The following is a 23,256-nucleotide window of genomic DNA, read 5'->3' on the forward strand; positions in this document are numbered from 1 at the left end:
TCTGTGTCCAGAGGTTCAATCAGAATCACCAGAATCTCTGCCTCCTTCTCCATCTCCAGCTCTGCTTTCCTTCTGTGCAGTTTTTTTCTCAGGTAAACTCTCCCCACGAGGTGGTTTTTATAATCTTAGCAGTTGGAGACCCCAGGATAAAAATACCCTCTTTCCCAAAGTTCTAGCAGAAATCCTTCTTGCCCAGTCCTGAGCTACATACTCATCTCTGAAAGAGGGGTCAAGATCAGCTGCACCTGAAACCCATGCACTGAGAGGGGGGAAGGGAGGATTCCAAAAAGAAAAGAGAGATTCTGACACCAAAAGAAACAATGCTACACAGATCCCCCCCTCCTCGCCCCCCCCTCCCAAAAAATAGTGTCTTGCCCTGGCTGGTTTGGCTCAGTGGTTGGAGCGTCGGCCTGCGGTACAGAGAGACCCGGGTTCGGTTTCCGCTAAGGGCACGTACCTTGGTTGCAGTTTGTCCCCGGTCCTGGTTGGTCGTGCGGGTGGCAGCCACTCGATGTGTCCCTTCACATTGATGTTTCTCTCTCTCTCTCTTCCTCTCGCTCCCTCCCGCTCTATCTGAACAAAAACTGGAAAAATGTCCTCGGGTGAGGATAAAAAATAAATAAATAAATAGTGTCTTAACTTAGCACCATTACTGCTCTATACACTTATGTGTATATGTCTTGCTTTGCCTGACTAGGCAGTAAGTTTTGGAAGATCAGAGACTTCCACAATTCTTCAGCATCCAGCCTTGTATGAAATACACCATTAGTAAATACTCTATGCATACTCAGTTAATAAGAAAATTCCTCTTGCTAAAACATGAGAAGCCCATTGTAAACCTCATAGTTTCTTCAAGTTGGACCTCCACAAACAGTGGCGGAAATCCCCATCGCTGGGGCCAATGGACAGTGTCTGCAAGGGTGATATGCCTCACCTGCTCCTGATTCCCTCTCTGAACATCCCAAATGTTGATCACTCCTTATACTGTGGGGAAAATTCCAGATGCTCTGCTTCCTTTTGGAAGGGCCCAGAGCCAGGATGAGTAAACTGCTCCTGTGATGAGCCTGAGAGTACATAGTTCAGGCTGTGTGGGCCACATGATCTCTATTGCAGCCATTCAGTGCTGCTGTTGTAATGAGAAGCAGCTGCAGGCAGTGCACAATGAGTGTGCACGACTGAGTTCCGACACAACTATGTGTGGGCACCAACATTCGAATTCGACATAATTTTCATGCGTCATAAAATACTGCCTTCTTTTGATTTTCTTTCAACAATTTAAAACTAAGAAATACATTCTTCACTTGCAGGCCATAAACAAATGGGCAGGGGGACACAATCTGCTCACAGGCCATCGTTTGCCAACGTGTTCTACAGTTTTTCAGTTGTATTTTAAAAGGACTTCTTACAACTTCAGTGGAATAAGAAAAAAGCAAGAAGCAAATTTGGCCAGTTATACACTTTCACTTTATGTTTAACATTTTGCGGGGTAATAGCTAGTTGTGGTTTCTGTGTGATGGTACTTAAGTGTACTGAAGTCTTTCAGTCTGTGCTCAGTCTGAGAGCTTACAAAAATCATTTAAACATATTCAACGGGGTTTTCTAGAATTGTAGCCATAGAGGCTTGGCACCAACAAAACATCTGCAGATGTAAAAGCCACACTTCTGTCACACTGAACATCAGGCTACCAATGAATATAAGGTTAATTTACCCAACAGTTTCATTACCATTTATTCGGCCCAAAATTGATCAAATATCTAGTTAATCCAGGGGAGGCTTTTTTAAATTCATACATCATTTCAGTCAATGTTTGAGTGCTTACTATATTCCAGACATTGGATAACAGTAGCAATAAATATTTTACTTATTCCACAAAGGAACTGAAGTAGCTAAATACTATTTATATGGTGTTCTAAAATTTTGAAATTGTTTTAAGAATGGTTGTCATTTTTGTGTCATCGTGTCATTTATTTCTCCTCACAATTTGGTGAGTTACCTGGGGAAGTTATATTATTATGGAACCATTTTACCACAAGGAAACCAAAATCCAGAGAAGCTGAGGGACCTGAAGGATCAAAACTTGAACCTACGTTCTCTGGCTCTTTTTTCTTTCCATGATACTTGTGCAAAAATAGAGGTTTTGTGTGTCAAGTCAGGCCCTTTGTGAGCATCAAGTATCTATGGTATGCCTGAAAATTTGAAATCCACACATAAAGACAGATATAAAACAGTGAGACCGCCCTGGCCGGTTTGGCTCAGCGGTTAGAGCGTCGGCCTGCGGTCCGGAGAGACCCGGGTTCGGTTCCCGCTAAGGGCACGTACTTCGGTTGCAGTTTGTCCCCGGCCCTGGTTGGTCGTGCGGGTGGCAGCCACTCCATGTGTCCCTTTCACATCGATGTTTCCCTCTCTCTCTCTTCCTCTCTCTCCCTCCCACTCTGTCTGTACAAAAAATGCCAAAATGTCCTCGGATGAGGATAAAAATAAAAAATAAAATAAAATAAAATAAAAAAAAAACAGTGAGACCATCAGTCTCTTTGCAAAAACAGAATTTTAAATCCTAATCCTGTCTTGTGAGGCAAACAATTTTAAGAACAGACGATAACCTTATTTTCTGTGTCTTTGGAAAACTCCAACAATGGAAATGCAGGCATCATTCTTGCAGAAGATACAAATACATATCCCCCTAAAGGTAGACCAGTCCTGAAATAACAGAGGATCTTATCCCTAATCCTGCTTTGCTCTTGCCACACACATGCCCACATTTCTTTACCTCGTGAGCTAACTAACCTCTGCCCAAGAAACCAGAAGGCGTCTGATGAATGGTGGTGACCTATAAAGATTCCACAACAAAACAGCTATTCAGAAAGAACAGCAAACATCCCGGGTGTGGAGTGTGAACTATTATAGCACTCAATGACTGTTGAAGCACAAAATCTTCCTCCTAGGGAAACTCCTACTCATCTCCCAAGAGCCTACCTCATTCACTGCGCATCCCTGACCTTGCCTCAGCACTCCATCCCTACACAGAACTCCTCTTGGAATGGATTTGGCGCTTATATAAGGCCTAATAGCCTTAATTCTGTGTTATTTAACAGCGCCTGTTTATTCACCATATCTCCAGCTAGAACGCAACCTTTTGTCTCCAGTTTAATTTCCTTGTGTCCTTGCCCCTTTGTCAATATCTACCACAGCAACAGTCTATTACAGCAGTGATCCCCAATGAACCACAACTCCCACTGTTCACACACTGCACTTAATTAGGGTACATTGTGTAACTAGCTGTAATCATGAATGCAATGGAAGTGACGCTGTGCACGTTCTCAGCCAAGCTTTGGAAAGATGCAGAACTTCTGTGCTGAGCCTTTGGGAGTTCTGAGCTACTATATAAGAAACTGGGCTACTCTGCAACAGACAGAGAAGCCCTGTCATCCCAGTGTCCCAACTGAGTCCAGCCCCAGTTGATGCATAATTGAATGAGCCACATGAGTGACCATCAGTAAGATCAACAGAACTCTCCTGCTGAACCCATGTTGCAGAACTATAAGAAAATTAATTTCTATTGTTTTAAGCCACTAAATATGGGGGTTTATGGTGCACTAATAAATAGCTGAAACAGGTACTTGGAAAGTATTTGTTGATTGAATAAACGAATAAATGCAATTTTTGATTTTTTTATTGCTTTTGCTATAAAACTACCATAGCAACAAATGTGATATTAAAAATTTATAGAGTGGGTTTTTAAAAAGGAGAATGCATGAGAAAGGAGAAAATAGCATTTACTGGGAACTTTCTAAATCCTAGGCACTATCCCAAGGCATTTTTCACATTCACATTTCATTTTCTTAACAACCACCCAACCTGCATTTTTTATTGATGAGAAAACTGAAACTTTAATAAGTAAATTAACTTGGTCAAGGTCAAACAGTTATAAAATGTAAAAACATGGACCCAAATGCAAATCTCTGTGCTCACACTGCCCATGTTGTTTCCCCTCCAACATGCTGCCCTCAGAGATGCTTGTAGCCAGTGGGGTATAACCAGCAGCTCAGTTCTCCATTGGTTTTCCATGGATTTTGAGCTTCCTCCATGACCCCATATACTCATGTTTCAGCTCCTTATGCATAATACCTCTAGGCTGACACTGCCCCCTCTTCGCTAAAATCCATCCAACTTCTGGAATAGTTATAAAGTTCTAGCAGCTCCTTCTGGAAAGACTGTAGCTAATCCCTTCAGGACAGTCTGTGTGCTAGAGGCCCTTGGGATAGGAGACCAGACCTGAGACCAGACTCAGTGATCCCTTCGGGCCAGAATACCACCTGTAAGGATGGTATCTCAGAAGCTTAGAAAAGCAAGAGGAGAAGCAACCCAGTTCAAGGCATTAATGCATACCAATACCCTGGCACAGGCATGGTGTGCTGGCTCAGTAAGTCTGCGTGTGGTGCTGAATAACAAAGCATTATTTCCAAGCTTCCCAAATGATTCTGAGGCACAGTCAGGTTTGGTCCATTTGAAAATATAACTAATTCAGGAAAACTGTTCTGGTCCACTTAAAATATATAACTAATCCAGGAAAATCTGTTAGTTTTCACCCTCAGAGCATGTCATACTAATGGTATTTAAAAGACGACACGTTTGTAATTATGTGGGTTGTCTATCTGGACAGCTTTAATTCACTAGGTGTTACCAACCATCTTCTTTAACACTGACTTGCATAAAACTAGTTTAATAACTTAAAGAGTGAGTTTTTTAAATCTCAGTAGTCATCCTAAAACTGGCACCATTACCCCATAAAATGACAAGGTAGATTTAGGTTGTTTGAACAGACACAAAGCATCTTTACCAGAATACTTCCAACTGACAGTTTAGTATACCTTGCCTTCATGTGGAATCTGGTGAACATCCTCCATAAAGCGGCTCCTATTTTTGCACTAAAGTATCCATGAAAACGTAAGCCACATATAACTAACTGATAAATAACCTCATACAAGGATCTCAGTGGAATTAAAGAAAGCCCAGGGTACTGAAAATGTACTGAGGAAAACCTATTTGTTGTTCATTACAACACATACTCTGGTTTGCATCATAAAACAAAGCCACTTGGGGAAAAAACACACACATTGAAAACCAGTTGTTTTAACTTTTCAAAAATAACTTATTTGTTAAAGCATAAATAATATAGATACAGAAAACCTCATGTATTATAAGCGTAGAGCTCAATGAATTTTCACAAACCAAACTCATCTGTGTAACCAGCAGCCAAATCAACAGAGTGTGTCCTCAAGTTTTATCCCAACCTCTACCTGCCCTCCTCTGCCCCAGGGTTAAAAGCTTCATTGGAAATTTTAAAAAGATGTTGGCCTTTGTGGCTCAGTTGGTTGGGCATCAACCCATGCACCAGGAGGTTGCCAGTTTCACTCTGGGTCAAGGGCACATGCCGGGTTACATCGATATTTCTCTCTCTCTCTCTCTATAAAAATCAATAAATCATTCTTTTAAAAAAATTTTAAAAAGATTGTTTTATTCCCCCACCTTAGTCCCCTGACTCAGAGTCCAAAGGAATGTAGCCAGTGAAGACTAAGGCAGTTATACTCTGTGCTCCATGGGTATTTCTCTGTGTGTCAAACACAACACCACGCAAGGTGCCCCTGCCTCCCCGACTCCTCCAAATCTCTGCATCCTGGCAGAGACTGCAAATATCAGCAAGTAGTGCAGAGATAAGTATGTGTACAGAGGTGGGTAGGAGACGCAAAGAGATACTGTGGCAGCTGGTGGAGTCAGTCTTCGGAAACTGAATGTTGGGGATTATAGTTTCTTGCAAATTATGGTGGTCCGCATATCACAGAATCAAACATTAGAGATTGATGTCATGCCAGTTAAATAAATGCCTACTTAGAAATGGGAAATTGGATTGAAATCTCAGTGCATTAACCTGCCCTTCACATCTCTGAAAAAGAGACCACTTCAATATATCTTAGTACATCAATACATCTTTGTGGAAGACACAGTGAGGGGAGAATAAGAAAAAGCCTACTCACCCTGTCTGATGACAAATACAGAGTCTGGATTCATTTCTGTTCAAAGAAAAGAAAGAAGAAAAACTAACATGAGTCTATGAGGAAAAAAAATTACAGGATAAAGAAAGAGAACAATATTTGAGAGACCTCGGAAAAATAGTTCTTTTTCTATTGAAAATAAACTCTTTTTATATTTCAGAAGAAATGTTCCAAACTCTGATTAGCCTTCTAGGTACATTATGAAAAGACACAGGCTCTAACAAAGAGAAGCAGAACAAGGAGGGAGCAGGCTGAAAAGAGACAGTAAAATGATGAACAATTTTAAGGAAATTAAAAACACTGTTGCACACAGCAGTTGGGTGAATGGTTTGACAATATCTACCATGTTGATTATATGTATGCTCTATTACCCAACAAACTCTCCTGCAGGCATAATATTTACTCTAAGAAATGTCACAAGGTTACCAGGATACAAATTTCAAGTTAATAATAACACATTAAATTCTAGAAATTTGCTAAGAGAGTAGATTTCAAGGACTATAATAAAAAATAATTTTTAAAAACCTAACAACTGTGAGGAGATATATTCATTAGCTTGATTGCAGTAATCATTTCAATATATATATCAAATCAGCATGTAGTACACATGGTTTATTATCTTAGAATTTCTCAAGCTGTGCATTTAGGATTTGTGCACTTTTCTGTATGTGATTCTATTTCACAACTTTAAAATGTTTTAGAAACATATTAGAAGGATTAAAACTGAGGCTGAGGGAAGGCAGGTTTATAAAATAAAAAAATGAAGAGAAACTTGTATACACTTATAAAATATAGAGATTAAAGATAAAAACAATGAGAGGTAAAATGATGACCATGGAGGAAAAAGAAAGGAGATTGCAATTTAGACAGCTGACACCCCCAGAAAAACATTTAAAATGAAACAGTAGGAGACATCAAATAAATATAATTAAGTTACATAACAGGTACTAGGCTAAATATTTTGTATACATTAACTCACCGAATCCTTACAAAAACCCCAGGGGGTTAAATACCATCATCAGTTTCCTCCCTCACAGGACTGGGAAAACCAAGACCTAACTTTCCAAGGGTCTTATGATGGGTAAGTGGTAAACAGGACAGTGGCAGATAACAGTCTTGAACCTGTGAGGTACTAAAGTTAGCCCTCTAAACCACTGTAGCACACTACTCCTCTTTTCTCCTCTTCTGAATTTAAAAATAATGTACTGCAACATTCAAAGCCAAAGGAAAGTGCAAAAATCTTTAGAACAATCTTTAACATTTTTAAATGATTAAAAATAATTTTGATCCAAGAATTTTGTACGCAGCCAAGTTGTCTCACACTTGTGAAAGCGATAAACAAATTCAGATGTTTCAGAAAATATATCCAATTATGTATAAATCTTTAGACATATATATTTGAAGACAAATATTAATTGACCAAGATACACAGCCAGAAGGTGAAAAGGAGACAGTAATAACAAAGAGGGATTGATCCTTAGCTCCAAAACTGACTGAAACAAAGATAGATTTCAATATTGCAGGAATCATTTAAACAGAAAAATATCAACTAAAGCAATGTCCAGTCTTCATAAAAATAATATTTTTAAAATTTTTACAATAATCTAATATTTTATTATCCTCACCTAAGGACATTTTCCCATTTATCTTCAGATAGAGCGGGAGGGAGAGAGGGGGAAAGAGAGAGAGAGAAACATCAACGTGAGAGAGACACACCGACTGGTTGCCACCCACTCGACCCCAACCAGGGCCGGGGACAAACTGCAACCGAGGTAGATGCCCTTAGTGAGAACCGAACCTGGGACTCTCTGGTTCACAGACCATCACTCTAACTGCTGAGCCAAACCGACCAGGACCAATAATCTCATTTTTAAAACCCTGATTTCCTTAAAAATCCCAGGTGGATGAGGGACAACAAGCCATGAGGTAGGTTAAACTGCTCTGCCATGGAAATCAAAGATGTAGTTTTACCCAAGGTTAAAGAAATGTTAAGTTAAAGAACGCTTTTGAAAAACTTGGAAACCTCAGTACCACTAGCAGAATTTAAATATATTCAACTATCTCAAAAGGAAGATAAGAGCAAAGAAAATGAGATCCACAATTCAAAACAATGGAAATAGGGAAACAAAACATGAAACAAGATAACAAGTAAAAACAAATGGATTAAAGTCAAAAGGATGCAGATTGAGTCCAAAACTGCTGTTTAAAAGCCCCATCCAAAGTGAAGTGACATAAATGGGGTAAAAGTAAAAGAAACTAAAAATGGCCCTGGCTGGTTTGGCTCAGCGGTTAGAGCGTCGGCCTGCGGTCCGGAGAGACCCGGGTTCGGTTCCCGCTAAGGGCGCGTACCTCGGTTGCAGTTTGTCCCCGGCCCTGGTTGGTTGTGCGGGTGGCAGCCACTCGATGTGTCCCTTCACGTCGATGTTTCTCTCTCTCTCTCTCTTCCTCTCTCTCCCTCCCACTCTATCTGTACAAAAAAGTGGAAAGATGTCCTCGAGTGAGAATTAAAAAAAAAGAAAAGAAACTAAAAATGTACAAAGACAAAGGCAAACAGGAAGCACCGATGAAAACACTGATATCAAATTAAGAGGAATTTAAGGCCAAAAGCACTACATAGGACAAATAGAATCATATTATGAAGTGATATATGGTCCTTAGTACCAGCATAATGGTCAAACCTTTATATGTTGACCAGAATTGTATTAGAATACATACAGAAAATATAACCTTAGAAATACAAGGATATGTTTTCACAACTCAGTAGGGGACTTTGCCAGTCTCCATCTTGACAAATCACATAAAAATAAATAAATAAACAAGGACAGTATGTCAAGAAATAGATAATAGGGTCAATTAAATGGGTATGTTCATCAAATTATGCATCCCACAAGCCAAACGCTACCTCCTAAAAACCTCCTAAATAAAAGAAAAAAAATCAAAGCTATCAGTAGGATCAATTTAAAAATAACCAAAATGGGAACACTCCATATAAAGGATGTAGTATCACCAATGAGGCATTCAGAGGCAAATATCCATAAGCACTTTAAATGTTAAGCAAGAAAGCAGCAAAATAAAGAACTAAGCACTCATAAAAAAGCAATAGAGCAGGTCAAGGGTAAGTACAAAGAAGGAATTAATAAAAGAAGAGAGTAATAAATAAGAAAACAGAAAAATATTTGAATTAATAATTAACCCCAGCCCAGCCAGTATGGCTCAGTGGACTGAGCATCGTCCCACGGACTGAGAGGTCCCGGTTCAATTCCCAGTCAGGGCACATGCCTGGGTTATGGGGACAATCCCCAGAAGGGGGCATACAGGAGGCAGCCCATTGAGGTTTCTCTTTCACATTGATGTTTCTATCTCCCTCCCTTCCTCTCTTGCTAAAAAAAATAATCAATGAAAACATATTTTTAAAAAATAATAATAATCTCAAAGATGGTTCTTTGAAAGAACCAATAAAATGAACACATTTCTAAGCAGGAAGCAAAAACAGAAAGTACTCATAGAGAATCAGGAATTCAAATACAAGAACTTTTTTAAAATAAAAGGTTAGCCCAGTTGGTGTGGCTTACTGGTTGAGAGGTCCCAGTTTAATTCCCAGTCAGGGCACGTGCCTGGCTTTCGGGCTTGATCTCCAGTAGGGAGCGTGCAGGAGGCAGCTGATTATTGCTTCTTTCTCACATGATGTTTATCTCTTTCCCTTCCTCTCTCTAAAAAAATATATATATATATATATATATATATATATTTTCCTGGCCGGTTTGGCTCAGCGGTTAGAGCATCGGCCTGCGGTCCCAAGAGACCCGGGTTCGTTCCCGCTAAGGGCACGTACCTCAGTTGCAGTTTGTTCCCGGCCCTGGTTGGGTTGTGCGGGTGGCAGCTACTCGATGTGTCCCTTTCACATCAATGTTTCTCCTTCTCTCTCTCCCTCCCTCCCTCCCACTCTATCTGAACAAAATATCCAAAAATGTCCTCGGGTGAGGATAAAAAAAAAATATATATATATATATATATATATATATATATATATATATCAATAGAAACATATTTTTTAAAACATAAAATACAAATAAAAGGTTAAGAGTCTTCAAAATCTGGATCAAACAATTAAATACAGTTTCACACCAGTTAGTCTAGGAAAAATCATAAAAATCTAACAATAACAAATGCTGCACATGTGTGGTCAGTGCACTAGGCTAGACCACCAAGGACTGCTTTGGTTTTGAGTTTAGGCAAGACTGAAGAGAGACTTCAAGTAGCTCAAGTTGCTTTTGTTTTGGTCTGCTCCCAACACAGCAAACGTCAGTGTGAAGGGTATCTACCTAAAACGCAGGTGGATGGATGCAGTTCCCCAAACTTCCCTTGCTTTTCATAATAGTATGGAAATAAACTACATTTTCATTAAAAATCAGAAAATCAGGACCCTCAGAAGAAAAGGAGAGAAAAGTAGGAGGTTAGTGGTAGTAAAAGATGGAGATTTTTAGCGTCGGCCCACAGACCAGAAAAGATGAAGGTTTTGGACATGAATGTGAGGCCTTGTGCCTCAATCCAACTTCAAAATAATTTGGGGAGAGACAAGGGACACAGACTCCAGGTTAGTATACATCCCCAAATACAAGGAGCTTCAGTCTGTCTCCCTGCCTGCAGTTCTACAGTAAAGTAGATAGCGGTGTGGAGATGGCCTAAGCAAACAGCACCTCACCCCTACTTAAGTACCTGGGTGTGATCAGGGAGCTAAAAAGAGCCAGAAGAGGTTTCAAAGCTCTTAAAAAAGGGTCAATAAGGTATTTGAAAATGAGCAAGTTGAGCAAGGCGGTAATGGACAGCCCCACAGCCAGCGGCCAGAGTGTGGACCAGCTGAGTCTGGAAGATCAGCAGGACCCGTGTGAGTGGGTAGGGAGCCCGGTTAGCAGGGAGCGGCTGGGCTCCACTGGAGCACCACCAAGAGAAGCAGCCCACAAGTCTCAGCAGTGACAGTGAGGGAAAGGCTGATGGCCAAAGTCCAAACAAAAAAATCTTCTAGCCAGAAAACATGAATGACCAAATGACATTTTGTTGGTTCATAAACTGAACCCTGTACACAGAGGTCAAGCAGAAAGAGACAAACCTCTCCTGATTGGTAGATGGCAGGTTTAATAAGCAAGAGAACTTACTTACTAGGCTTGCCTTCAGTAGCCACAAAACAAGTAGATCTTCACACATGTTGGCCACAATCTCAAAAGTTTATATAGAAACCTTAATTTGGTTAGACCATGTATTCAGTCCAGATGGTGGAACAGTGGACAGAACAGTACATTACAAGGATAGGGGAGGGGGTGGGGAGCCTCCAATTACCTGGATCCAGCCAGATGTCACTCTTCTGGATGAACTCATCCAACGCCCTTCCCTGATCTCAGGACATCCTACAAGATCCATAGGAATTTTGATCACCCTCAGGAAAAAGAGCATGCATTCTGAGAAAGAAGATACCTACTAAAAAAAAGGCTCCCAGCCCTGGCCGGTTTGGCCCAGCGGTTAGAGCGTCGGCCTGCGATCCCGAGAGACCCGGGTTCGGTTCCCGCTAAGGGCACGTACTTTGGTTGCAGTTTGTCCCTGACCCTGGTCGGTCGTGCGGGTGGCAGCCACTCGATGTGTCCCTTTCACGTCGATGTTTCTCTCGCTCTCTCTCTCTCTTCCTTACTCTACCTGAACAAAAAATGGAAAAATGTCCTCAGGTGAGGATAAAAAAAAAAAAAGGCTCCCAGTGGCTAACTGGGCTCAAATTTTTAAAAAAAAATAGAACCTAGGAGCCATTTCTACAGGGGCCTCTCCTACAAACTTCACTTCAAGGAAAAGCCTGCACTGAAGAGCCTGCCTACACTGTGTTTCTGCCATCTGAGCCAACCCCTATAGAGGAGTTTCTGGAACCCTATTTCAACCAATAGGAGTGAGGCTTTCCCCATCCAATCAGAGCTATTCATCTATATGGCCCATCAGCCTTCACCAAACAATCTGAGTGGCTCCATTCTGACCAATCTAGACAATGCATTTTGGGCCAGTCCAATTGAGAGGATTTGGAGTCCTCATTTGCATTATAATGGACCAATCAGGGACCAAGGACAGGGGAGTTTTGTTCATGTAAGTCAGCTCCCCTCTGGCTTTGAGAGCACACTTTACCTTTCCACTGAAGACTGCATTTGGTTAGCTGCTGGAGCTAGAACACTGAAGATGTCTCACTGGAGCAGGGGGCAGCAGACCAGGACAGGGAGAGCTGTCCAGCCAGAGATGCACCTGGCCCCATGGCTGCCTCACAGCCATGTTGTTTTCACAGACATACTGCATCACAGTTGAACTGTTTTGCACGAAGTAGCTTCCTTCTAAATCCCACCCAAAATGACACCCATTCAATGCCACCCACCAATTGGTTGACACATCTCAAGTTCACCAGTAAGTAAGCAGGTGATCTTGAGTAAGTTATTTAATCACTCTGTGCCTTGATTTCCTCGTTGGCAAATGAGAATAATAATAGTGTCTATCTTAGCAATTACCCTTAGCACATAGAACAGTGCCTGGCACAGGGTGAGTGCTCAATTCATGTTATCAATTACTATCAAGCATATTTGTTTGTACATCATTGGGCATTTGTGTATGATCTGTACAGCATAATCTGTGGACTTTACTACTTACCAGTTGTGCAAGCTTTTATAAGGTCTTTAAGCCTTAGTTTCTTCATCCGTAAAAGGCAGATGATAATGTGGGGTGCTTAATGGACAATAAAGAGTCAGAGAGGATTAAGTCCTCCCATGACAATGATGACAGCCAACATTTAGAGGGCATTCAGTAAGTGCCAGGCAATGTTCTAACATATTATAGGCACTCAAGCACTTAATCTTCACCCAACCCTAAGAGGCAGGTACTATGATTGTCCCCCTCTTATAGCTCAGGAAGAAGGCCCAGAGAGGTTAGAAAATGTGTCCAAAGTGCATCAGCTAGGAGTGGCAAAGCTGGGAGTCCCTGAGTTCGTGCTCCTAAACACTTCCTTCTGCCATTATCTACTCTCTGCATTTGTGCTTAAAGCTAACGTAGGTGGATTTTTTTTCTTAAAGATATGGACTATGTTTTTCTTTCCCTCCTTACTAGATTAAAATATATTTGATTGTGCTGAGAAAAAAGAAAAAGAAAGAGGGAGGAGGAGGAGGAGGAGGAGGAGGAGGAGGAGGAGGAGGAGGAGATGATCTCTGAATCTAAACTCTGTTGGATTACCCTTACTGGAAATAGCAAGACTCAAACTTTGATGCTTAAAAATAGCTGAATCACTATTTCTGACATTACCAAAGCTGTTTATCCCCACAGATCTCCACTCCTATGACAGTCTAAAAAGTTAAAAATTCTCTCACATTTTTTCAGATTCCATACTTGAATTGCTTTCTGACAAAATATTTTCTAATTATGGTTATTGTGCTTTTGATAAATAAGGACTATTGTCATAATTTAAATCTATATTTAGATTGTGACCAAAATAGAAGTGTGACCAAAATATTAAATATTCTATAAGAAGTTATAGGTTTTAAAAAGTATGGTCACATCTGGAGCTGTTAGGGTGATGTATGACTTCAAAATCCCATCCAAGCCCCTCTTATTGTGCTAGAGAGTCCACAATTGCTGCTTTAAAAAAAAAACTGATTTACAGCATGCCCTGGCCGGTTTTGCTCAGCGGTTAGAGCGTCCACCTGCGGTACAGAGAGACCCGGGTTCAGTTCCCGCTAAGGGCATGTACCTCGGTTGCAGTTTGTCCCTGGCCCTGGTTGGTCGTGCGGGTGGCAGCCACTCGATGTGTCCCTTTCACATCGATGTTTCCCTCTCTCTCTCTCCCTCTCTCTCCCTCCCACTCTGTACAAAAAATGGAAAAATGTCCTGGGGTGAGGATTAAAAAAAAAAAAAAAAAAAACTGATTTACAGCAAATAAAAAATTATATGTACTTATAATTTTTTTCTGGGAACTCAGATTTTGAAAGCTTTTCATGCATGATGTGGAGCTAAAGTCATACTTTCCAATTTTGTACCCTATCAACAAATTATTTTTTACTTCTGGAGTCCAATTATTTAAGACAGGAGTAGGGATTCTCTTTCAAAAATCAAGCACAAATGCATGGGTATTAACAGAAAAAAAAAATAAAGAATTAGAAAAGTTCAGAAGTGGAGGAGATAGTAAAATGGCACTTAAGTTTCCAGTTATGTGGTGGCTACTGCCCCCCTGTGGTGAAAAGGTGTTGATGACTTCCAGCTATATTCACCCCTTGATTAAAATTTATACTCAGCATTTTCTTTTCTTTTTTTATAATACTTAGCATTTTCTAATATTTCTCTGAAATGTTTTTCCTGTTATTTTTATTATATCATTCTTTATTTTCTTCCTTTAGTCAGTCATTCTCTCCTTTGTTCACTGAAGACTTAAAAATATAAAAAATAGCCCTGGTTTGGCTCAGCGGTTAGAGAGTCGGCCGGCGGTCCAGAGAGACCTGGGTTCGATTCCCGTTAAAGGCACGTACCTTGGTTGCAGTTTGTCCCCAGTATATAAAATAAGTTAATTAAAATGTTTACTCAAGTCAAGAACTAGTTCAGCAATTCTAAAAATAAGTAGAAAGTGAAAATAATACAGAGAAATGTAATGGCACATATATCAACAGAAAGAAAGAGAACAGAACAAATGTTGTCATTTGATGAGTTTTGTTTCTCAATCCTAAAATTTAATGGTAAAAAAGACTAGGCTAGAAATAAAACTGTAATATTAATTTTGTTAAATCACAGAATTCAGATATAAAGAACAAATATACTCTAATGCATGAATCATCTAACAGAGAAAATCTTTTATTATGTGGATTGAAATTATAATTTTCTTTTAAAGGATAAATAATTAAGTATCCATGATTTCCTCCCTGCAAATATCTGACTGGTAGGTTCATTCTTTTCTAAGTTCCCAGAATCATCAGCAACTGCTATTTTTAGCACAGGCACTGCTCTGTAAAGCTTTTTTATCTGTAGTCTATTAGCACTTATGTAACCTACATACAATAGAAACAGAAAAAGAACTAACCTACCAGTCATATAAAGTATTGAAAGGTAATATCTCTGAGTTTTGTTGTTGTTTTTTTTAGCTGCAACTGCCAAGAAACACTTACTGATATTACACAAGGTGTCATAGAGTTATGCAAAGGAGTGTCCGTCCATTCCTATCCCAGGCTACAGGAAGGGACCCTCATTATCAAAACACCCTTCCATGGCTATAGCCCACAAAGAATCCCCACTCTGCAGAGCAGACCCAGCAGACAGAGAACAAACTACACAACACTCTGCAGAAAGCTGCTGAATTATGTCAACATTTTTAAGGCAATCAAGGAATCATCCCCCAACTGGAGTGGAAACCTTCCCCCTCATATTGTGCCATCAATGTGTCTCTACCAATTCTTGTTTCTTCTCTTATCACTCTTCTCATTACAGAATAGCTACTGCTTTCTGAATTTTCCTATACAACTTTTAGAGGAGGAGAGTATAATTAGTCTAGTTAATTACTTTATATTTACTGAAGAAACTTTTTTTTTTTTATCCTCACTCAAGGATATTTTTCCATTTTTTGTACAGATAGAGTGGGAGGGAGAGAGAGGAAGGGAGAGAGAAAGAGAAACATCGACGTGAAGGGACACATCGAGTGGCTGCCACCCGCACGACCAACCAGGGCCGGGGACAAACTGCAACCTACGTGCCCTTAGCGGGAACCGAACCCGGGTCTCTCCAGACCGCAGGCCGACGCTCTAACCGCTGAGCCAAACTGGCCAGGGCTGAAGAAACGTTTTTATACCAAGTCCTTTCATTGGTCAGCAGCCTGCCTATGGATAAGGGGCCTTCCGGAAACTTGATCCCATCCTTTTGCTTAAGGAAGAGCTAGGCAATCCGGCCAATGTGGTTCAGTGGTTGTGCGTTGACCCATGCATCAAGAGGTCACCAGTTTGATTCCCAGGCAGGGAACATGCCCAGGTTGTGGGCCCAATCCCCAGTGGGGGGATACGGGAGGCAGCCAATCGATGTCCTTTAAAAAAAGGAAGAGACAGTCCTGGCCAGTTTGGTTCAGCGGTTAGAGCATCGGCCTGTGGTCCAGAGAGACCTGGGTTCGGTTCCAGCTAGGGGTACGTACCTTGGTTGCAGCTTGTCCCCAGCCCTGGTTGGGTTGTGTGGGTGGCAGCCACTCGATGTGTCCCTTTCGTGTCGATGTTTCTCTCTCTCTCTCTCTCTCTCTCTCTCTCTCTCTCTCTCCCTCCCACTCTATCTGAACAAAAAATTTTAAAATGTCCTTGGGTGAGGATTAAAAAAAGCGACAGGGAAGCTGCTTAGTTTAGCAGAGGGCTGCAAGCAGGGAGACATGCCCAATGTAGCAGCCATGGTGATTGACATGTCTAGTATACTATGTTAAGGATTTATTTGTCTTACTCTGCAGAGGTAACTTTAGATTTTATTTATAAGTGAGTTTTATCTATGATAGGACAGGGACAGAAACATGTAACAGCTAGCATAGCTACATTATTATTAAACCCATTTTGTTATTACACTCTTCTTAATAAAAAAGGTAAGGTCTGGACATATTTAAATATATCTCTATTTGACAATCACAGCTTCATAATCTATTTAATCATAAGAAACTCCCACATCATTCCACAGAGCTATTCGTTTGTAGAAAGTCTTACAGAAAAGTGGTGATTTTTTTTCAATCCAGTTATTTTCCTTCATTAGATACAAATTCTTAAGTGTTACAGACAGCTAAAAATATCTATTTAAAAACAAAAAAGTATGGCTCGTTGAGCATCGACCCATGCACCAAGAGATCACCAGTTCGATTCCCGGTCAGGACACATGCCCAGGGTGTGGGCCCGATCCCCAGTGGGGGACATGCAGAAGGCGGCCAATCGATGTTCTCTCTCATCAATGTTTCTCTCTCTCTCTCCGTCTCCGTTCCTCTGTCTCTAAAATCAATAAAGAAAAAAAAATGTGAGAAACAAAAACAAAAGGTGCAGATGGAGAAGCAGATGTAGCTGTCACGTGCAGGCTGAGTAAGCACAGCAGGCACCATGAATGTTCTTGCCAGAGAACCTACAATAAAAACATTAGCTCCCCGAAACCACACTGGACTTTAGACTCCAAATGGAAACTAATCATTAGAGTCATTTACAACAAGCCATGTCAAAAGTGTGCATGGCACTCAGTAAGTAAATATAATTGAAAAGGCCACTGTAAATAGAGAATATGCGAGATGCTACACACACACAGAGTCTGTTGAAGCCTGCTCAGACTGTCAAATTTACTTTTCTAACCCCAGAAAGATCCCTATCTATCTAACTCATAATAATTAACCAATTAATAAATATACCTAATTAAGAACTTTTTTTTTTTATCCTCACCTGAGGACATTTTTCCATTTTTTGTTCTGGTGGAGTGGGAGGGAAAGAGAGGGAGAGAGAGAAAGAGAAACATCAACATGAAAGGGACACATCAAGTGTCTGCCTCCCACAAGACCCAGGGCCGGGGACAAACTGCAACCAAGGCCCAGTGGGAACCGAACCCACGTCTCTCTGGACCGCAGGCCAACGCTCTAAACCGCTGAGCCAAACTGGCCAGGGCCTTAACAATCTTTCTGAGGTCCAAAAGTAAGAGTGCATCTGCCTTCAAATAATTAAATACAATTGTTAATTAAGCCATTGCAGTTTATCACTCAGGATCTTATTTTCTCAAAACGCCTATTAAAATACAGATTTTGCGTATTATCAAAACTTCACTATTCCATAACTGGTTTTGCGTACTATTATTATATTCACCAGATAATAATACATTAAACTTAGACCAGCTTTTGTTTCTATCGATTAAACAAAGGAGGAAGAATAAACATAAGAAAGGAGAATGTTTTCATTTCATGAGGTAAACTATTAAAGAGCAAACAAGAGAAACAGAAACACCTGTAGAATTACTTGACAAAATGCTCAAGATGAACACAAATCAAGCACAAAGAGTACAAAAAGTATGTATGTATGTATATTGGAGACAGAAAGTGAAAATAAAAATAAAAATGTAAACATGTGCATTAGAACACAAATAATCCTAATAATCCTAATTTGTCAGTGTTGTTTGAAAAATAACTGAAAGAACATGATGCTTATTTAAAATAAAACCAAGAGCTCCCTGGCCAGTTTGGCTCGGCAGTTAGAGTGTTGGCCCTTGTGCCAAAGAGTCTGGAGTTCGATTCTGGTCAAGGGCACATACCTGGGTTGCAATTCGTCCCTGGTCCTGGTCGGGGTCGTGCATGAGGCAACCAGTCGATGTGTCTCTCTCGCATAAATGTCTCTCTCTCTTTCTCTCTCCCCCCTCCCTCCCACTCTACCCAAACATAAATAGAAAAATATTCTTGGTTGAAAATTAAAAATAATAATAATAATAATAATAATAATAAATAAATAAAATAAAACCAAGCTCAATAAAGCCACATTTAATTTGTAACAGCCAATAAAGAATGCATTTCTTTTTGTCATTTTAAGATCCCAAAGACCACACCTAAGATTCATGTGCTATTAAAACCAGAGATCCATCTCCAATGATACATTTTCCTTCGTTATTTTTAATATGTTTCTTATTGATTTTTTAGAAAGAGGGCAAGAGAGAGAGAGATAGAAACATCAATGTGAGAGAGAAACATCAATTGGCTGCCTCCTGCATACTCCCTACTAGGGATCAAGCCTGCAACCCTGCATGTGCCCTGACCAAGAATCGAACCGGGTCCTCTCTGTCTAGAGGATGATGTTCAATTCACTGAGCCACACCAGCTGGGCTCCAATGCACCTTTTCATCTGTGTCTTTTGTACTATTTTTGTAGGGGAGAGCTTGAATTCAACTGTATTTTCTCATTAAACTTTGTTTTAATGAGTCTCAAAATTCTGTGACAGATTTTTTATCAAGTTGTTTCCATTGAAAAGTACTGATTTTAAAAACTAATAACTCTGCTCTCTCCCACAGGAGGCTTACATACAGTCCCTGGGACTGCTGACATGTCTGTAGGGATCCCTGAGAAGTTCCTGCACATTTCGCAAGTACTCCACCCCAAGGTGGAGGAGCGGGGAGAAACAGCTTCTGCCATCACTGCAGTTAAGGGTATGGCGCTAAGGTATGCGCGTGTGGTGTTGAGGAAAGCAGACACTGACCTCACAACGAGGGCGGGAAAGCTCACTGAGGAGGAGACGAGGTGGGATGTGTGATCACCATCATGCAGAATCCACGCCAGTCCAAGATCCCACACTGGTTCTTGAGCAGACAGGACATGAAAGATGGGAAATACAGCCAGGCCTTGGACGGTGTGGCTCATTTAGTTGGAGCATTGTCCTGTAGGAGTCACGAGTTCGATTTACAGTCAGGGCACATACCCAGGTTGTGAGTTCAGTAGCCAGTTGGGGTGTAAACAAGAGGCAGCCGATTGATGTTTATCACTTACATGGATGTTTCGCCCTCTTTCGCACTCCCTTCTTCTCTCTAAAAATCAATAAATGTATCCTTGGGTGAAGATTGAAAAAAAAAGAAAGGAAAGAAGGGAAAGAAGGGGAAGGAAGGAAGGAAGGGAGGGAGGGAGGGAGGGAGGGAGGGAGGGAGGGAGGGAGGGAGGAAGGAAGGAAGGAAGGAAGGAAGGAAGGAAGGAAGGAAGGAAGGAAGGAAGGAAGGAAGGAAGGAAGGAAATGCAGCCAGTTCCTGGCTGATGGTCTGGACAACCAGCTCCATGAAGACCTGGAGCAACTGAAGAAAATTCAGACCCACTGAGGGCTGCAGCACTTCTGAGGACATTGTGTTCGAGGCCAGCACACCGAGACAACCAGCCACCAGGGTCACACTGTGGGTGTGTCCAAGAAGAAATCAATCTGTAGGCCTTGTCTGCTCATAGTTTTTATGCCTGCCCTGGCCAAGTAGCTCAACTGGTTAGACCATCACTCCAATAAACCAAGGACACGGGTTTGATCCCCATTCAGAGCACATATAAGAATCGACCAATAAAGGCTTACAGAAGTAGAACAACAAACTGATGTCTCTATCTATCTCTCTTTCTAAAATCGATCAATAAATTTTTTTTTGTTTTTCACCTAAAAATTAATAACTTAAAAACTGCCACACACACACACACACAACACACACACACACACACACAACACACACACACACACACACACACAAATGGTCCACAAAACAGTCTCCTTTCCTTCTGAAGGAATGATTACAATACACTGTAATCATTAACCAATCTTACTAGTAAATTTAAATGGCCAACTGAACCATTCTTCCACCAGTGAGTATTGGAGATAATATTCATTTAGCCTCTGAGCTTTCTGGCCAGACTTGGTGGCGTTGCCAGCTCCAACTGCCTTCTTGTCCGCTGCTCTAATGATGCCCACAGCAGGTGTCTGTTTCATATCACGAACAGCAAAACAGCCCAGCGGAGGATAGCCAGAGAGGCTCTCAGCACACATGGGCTCGCCAGGAACCTTACTGACGATGGCAGCATCACCAGATCTCAAAAACTTCAGGCCATCTCTCAGCTTTTCTCCAGAATGACAATCAATCTTCTGTTTCAGCTCAGCAATGTGAGCGGTGTGATAATCCAGCACAGGTGCATCTCTGGCACTGATCTGGCTTGGATGGTTCAGGATAACCACCTGAGCTGTGAAGCCAGCTGCTTCCACTGGTGGGTCATTGTTGCTGCCACCAGCCATATTGCCACAATAATAATCTTTGACAGACATTTTCTTGACATTGAAGCCCACACGGTCCCAGAAGAGCTTCTCTCAAAGCTTTGTGGTGCATTTCAAGACTTTACTTCAGCAAAAGTGACCACCAATGCCAGGTTTGAGAACACCTGTTCCACTGGGCTCATAAGGACAGTACCAATACCATCCATTTTGTAGACATCCTGGAGGAGCAGACACAGGGGCTTGTCAGTTGGATGAGTTGGAGGCAGCATGCAATCCAGAGCTTCAAGCAGCATGGTTCCACTGGCATTGCCATCTTTTTTTTTTTTTTTAGAGAAAGGGAGAGAAAACACTAATTTGTTGTTCTGCTTATTTATGCATTCATTGGTTGCTTCTTATATATGTCCTGATCAGGGATTGAACCCACAACCTTGGCATATGGGGGTGACGCTCTAACCCACTGAGCTACCCAGTCAGGTCAGCACAACCATCTTCCCGGGTGACTTTCCTTCCCTTGAACCAAGGCATGTTAGTACTTGGCTCCAGCATGTTGTTGCCATTCCAACCAGAAATCGGCACAAATGTTCCTGCGTCAGGTGATAGCCAATTTTCTTAATGTGGATACTGACTTCATGATTTCTCCATCTCTCTTCTGGCTATAATGCAGCTCAACTGAATCCATTTAGTTAACAACAGTTGTTTCACAACCAGTATGAAAGCCATAAGAGCGTGCTCATGGGTCTGCTCATTCTTGGAGATACCTGCTTTATTTATTTTATTATTTTTTAATCCTCACCCAAGGATATTTTTCTATTTATCTTCAGATAGAATGGGAGGGAGAGAGAAAGAGAAAGGGAGAGAGAAACATCGATGTGAGAAAGACACGTTGACCAGTTGCCTCACACACAACCCTGACCAGGGCCGGGAACAAACCACAACCAAGGTACATGCCCTTGGGTGGAATCGAACCCACAATTCATTGGTCCGCAGACTACGCTCTACCACTGAACCAAAAGGCCAGGGCAGAGATACCTGCTTTAAACTCCCCACCACCAGCAGCAACAATCAGGACAGCACAGTCAGCCTGAGATGTGCCTGTAAGGATGTTTTTGATAAAGTCTCTGTGTCCTGGGGCATCAGTAATGGTCACATACTTGCTGGTCTCAAATTTCCATGAGAAGATATCACTGGTGACACCGTGTTCATGTTTAGCTTCCAGTTTATCCAAGACCCAGGCATACTTGAGCCCTTTCTCGTCTCAGCAGCCTCCTTCATCAAATTTTTGATGGTTCTGTTGTGGATCCCATTACATTTGTAGATCAGATGGCCAGTAGTGTACACTTGCCTGATTCTACATGTCCTATGATGATGATGTTGAAATCAGTCTTTTTCTTTCCCATTTGGGCTTAGATCTAGTGGTGGTTTTCACACCCGTGTTCTCGTGGCAAACCCATTGCAAAGAAAGCAGGATTCAAGTTGATGTATAGTATATGTATGTCACCAGGCCAAAGTGTTTGGAGTTTATTGAGGACAACAGGAATAACATTATCAGATTTGTATTTCAGGGAACTGAAGAGCAGGATGGAGACAAGGGGAAAGCAGACTGGTTAGGAGGCTGGTTCACCAAGCCAGGTTAGAGATGATGAAGGTAGAACAGTAATTAAAAAACTACAGTAAATAGATTGGGAGATATTAGAGGTAGAATTGGTTGATGTTGAAAAGCATAAAAGTTGAAAATAATTCCTTTGTTTCCAGTCTAGACTGGCCAATTAGCACATTCATTAAATGCCGTCACTTAGATAGGGAATTAGGGGAAAGTGTATCAAGTAGGGAATTGGATAGAGAAAATGCCAATTCACTTTTGGAATCAGCTTCTAAAAGAATACGTTTATGCTGTTACACCAAAATAAAAGTGTGCATAAATGAGATGTAAGGTCATTTTTAGAGATAAGGCCACCAAGGATGGTAGGTTCAAGAATAAACTGCAAATTAGTTCTAGACATACCACAGATTCTCAGTGCTGCTAGTGATTTAGCAAATATCCCTTATCTACTTGGAGTTCATTAAGAGTTAAGGGTTAAGCCCTGGCCAGTTTGGCTCAGCGGTTAGAGCGTCGACCTGCGGTCCGGAGAGACCCGGGTTCGGTTCCCGCTAAGGGCACGTACTTCGGTTGCAGTTTGTCCCCGGCCCTGGTTGGTCGTGCGGGTGGCAGCCACTCGATGTGTCCCTTCACGTCGATGTTTCTCACTCTCTCTCCCTTCCTCTCTCTCCCTCCCATTCTATCTGTACAAAAAATGGAAAAATATCCTCGGGTGAGGATATAAAAAAAAAAAAAAAAAAAGAGTTAAGGGTTAAGCATTTCTTCCATCAACAGTCTATTTAAATAGCTAGCAATTTAATAATAGCTAACTTACACACAAAAATGATCCAGGATGATCTTTCAAATGGTAGGCTAAAACGGTAT

General features: G+C 41.2%; 2 pseudogenes; one reads left to right on the plus strand and one right to left on the minus strand.

Moving 5' to 3' along the window:
* Positions 1 to 19,112: 19,112 nt before the first annotated feature.
* LOC118615236 lies at positions 19,113 to 20,019 on the plus strand (annotated as a pseudogene).
* Positions 20,020 to 20,339: 320 nt separating this feature from the next.
* Positions 20,340 to 22,192, minus strand: LOC118615273 (annotated as a pseudogene).
* Positions 22,193 to 23,256: the final 1,064 nt, after the last annotated feature.

This window comes from Molossus molossus, unplaced genomic scaffold, assembly GCF_014108415.1.
Source record: "Molossus molossus isolate mMolMol1 unplaced genomic scaffold, mMolMol1.p scaffold_m16_p_1, whole genome shotgun sequence".
Classification (NCBI taxonomy): Eukaryota; Metazoa; Chordata; class Mammalia; order Chiroptera; family Molossidae; genus Molossus; species Molossus molossus.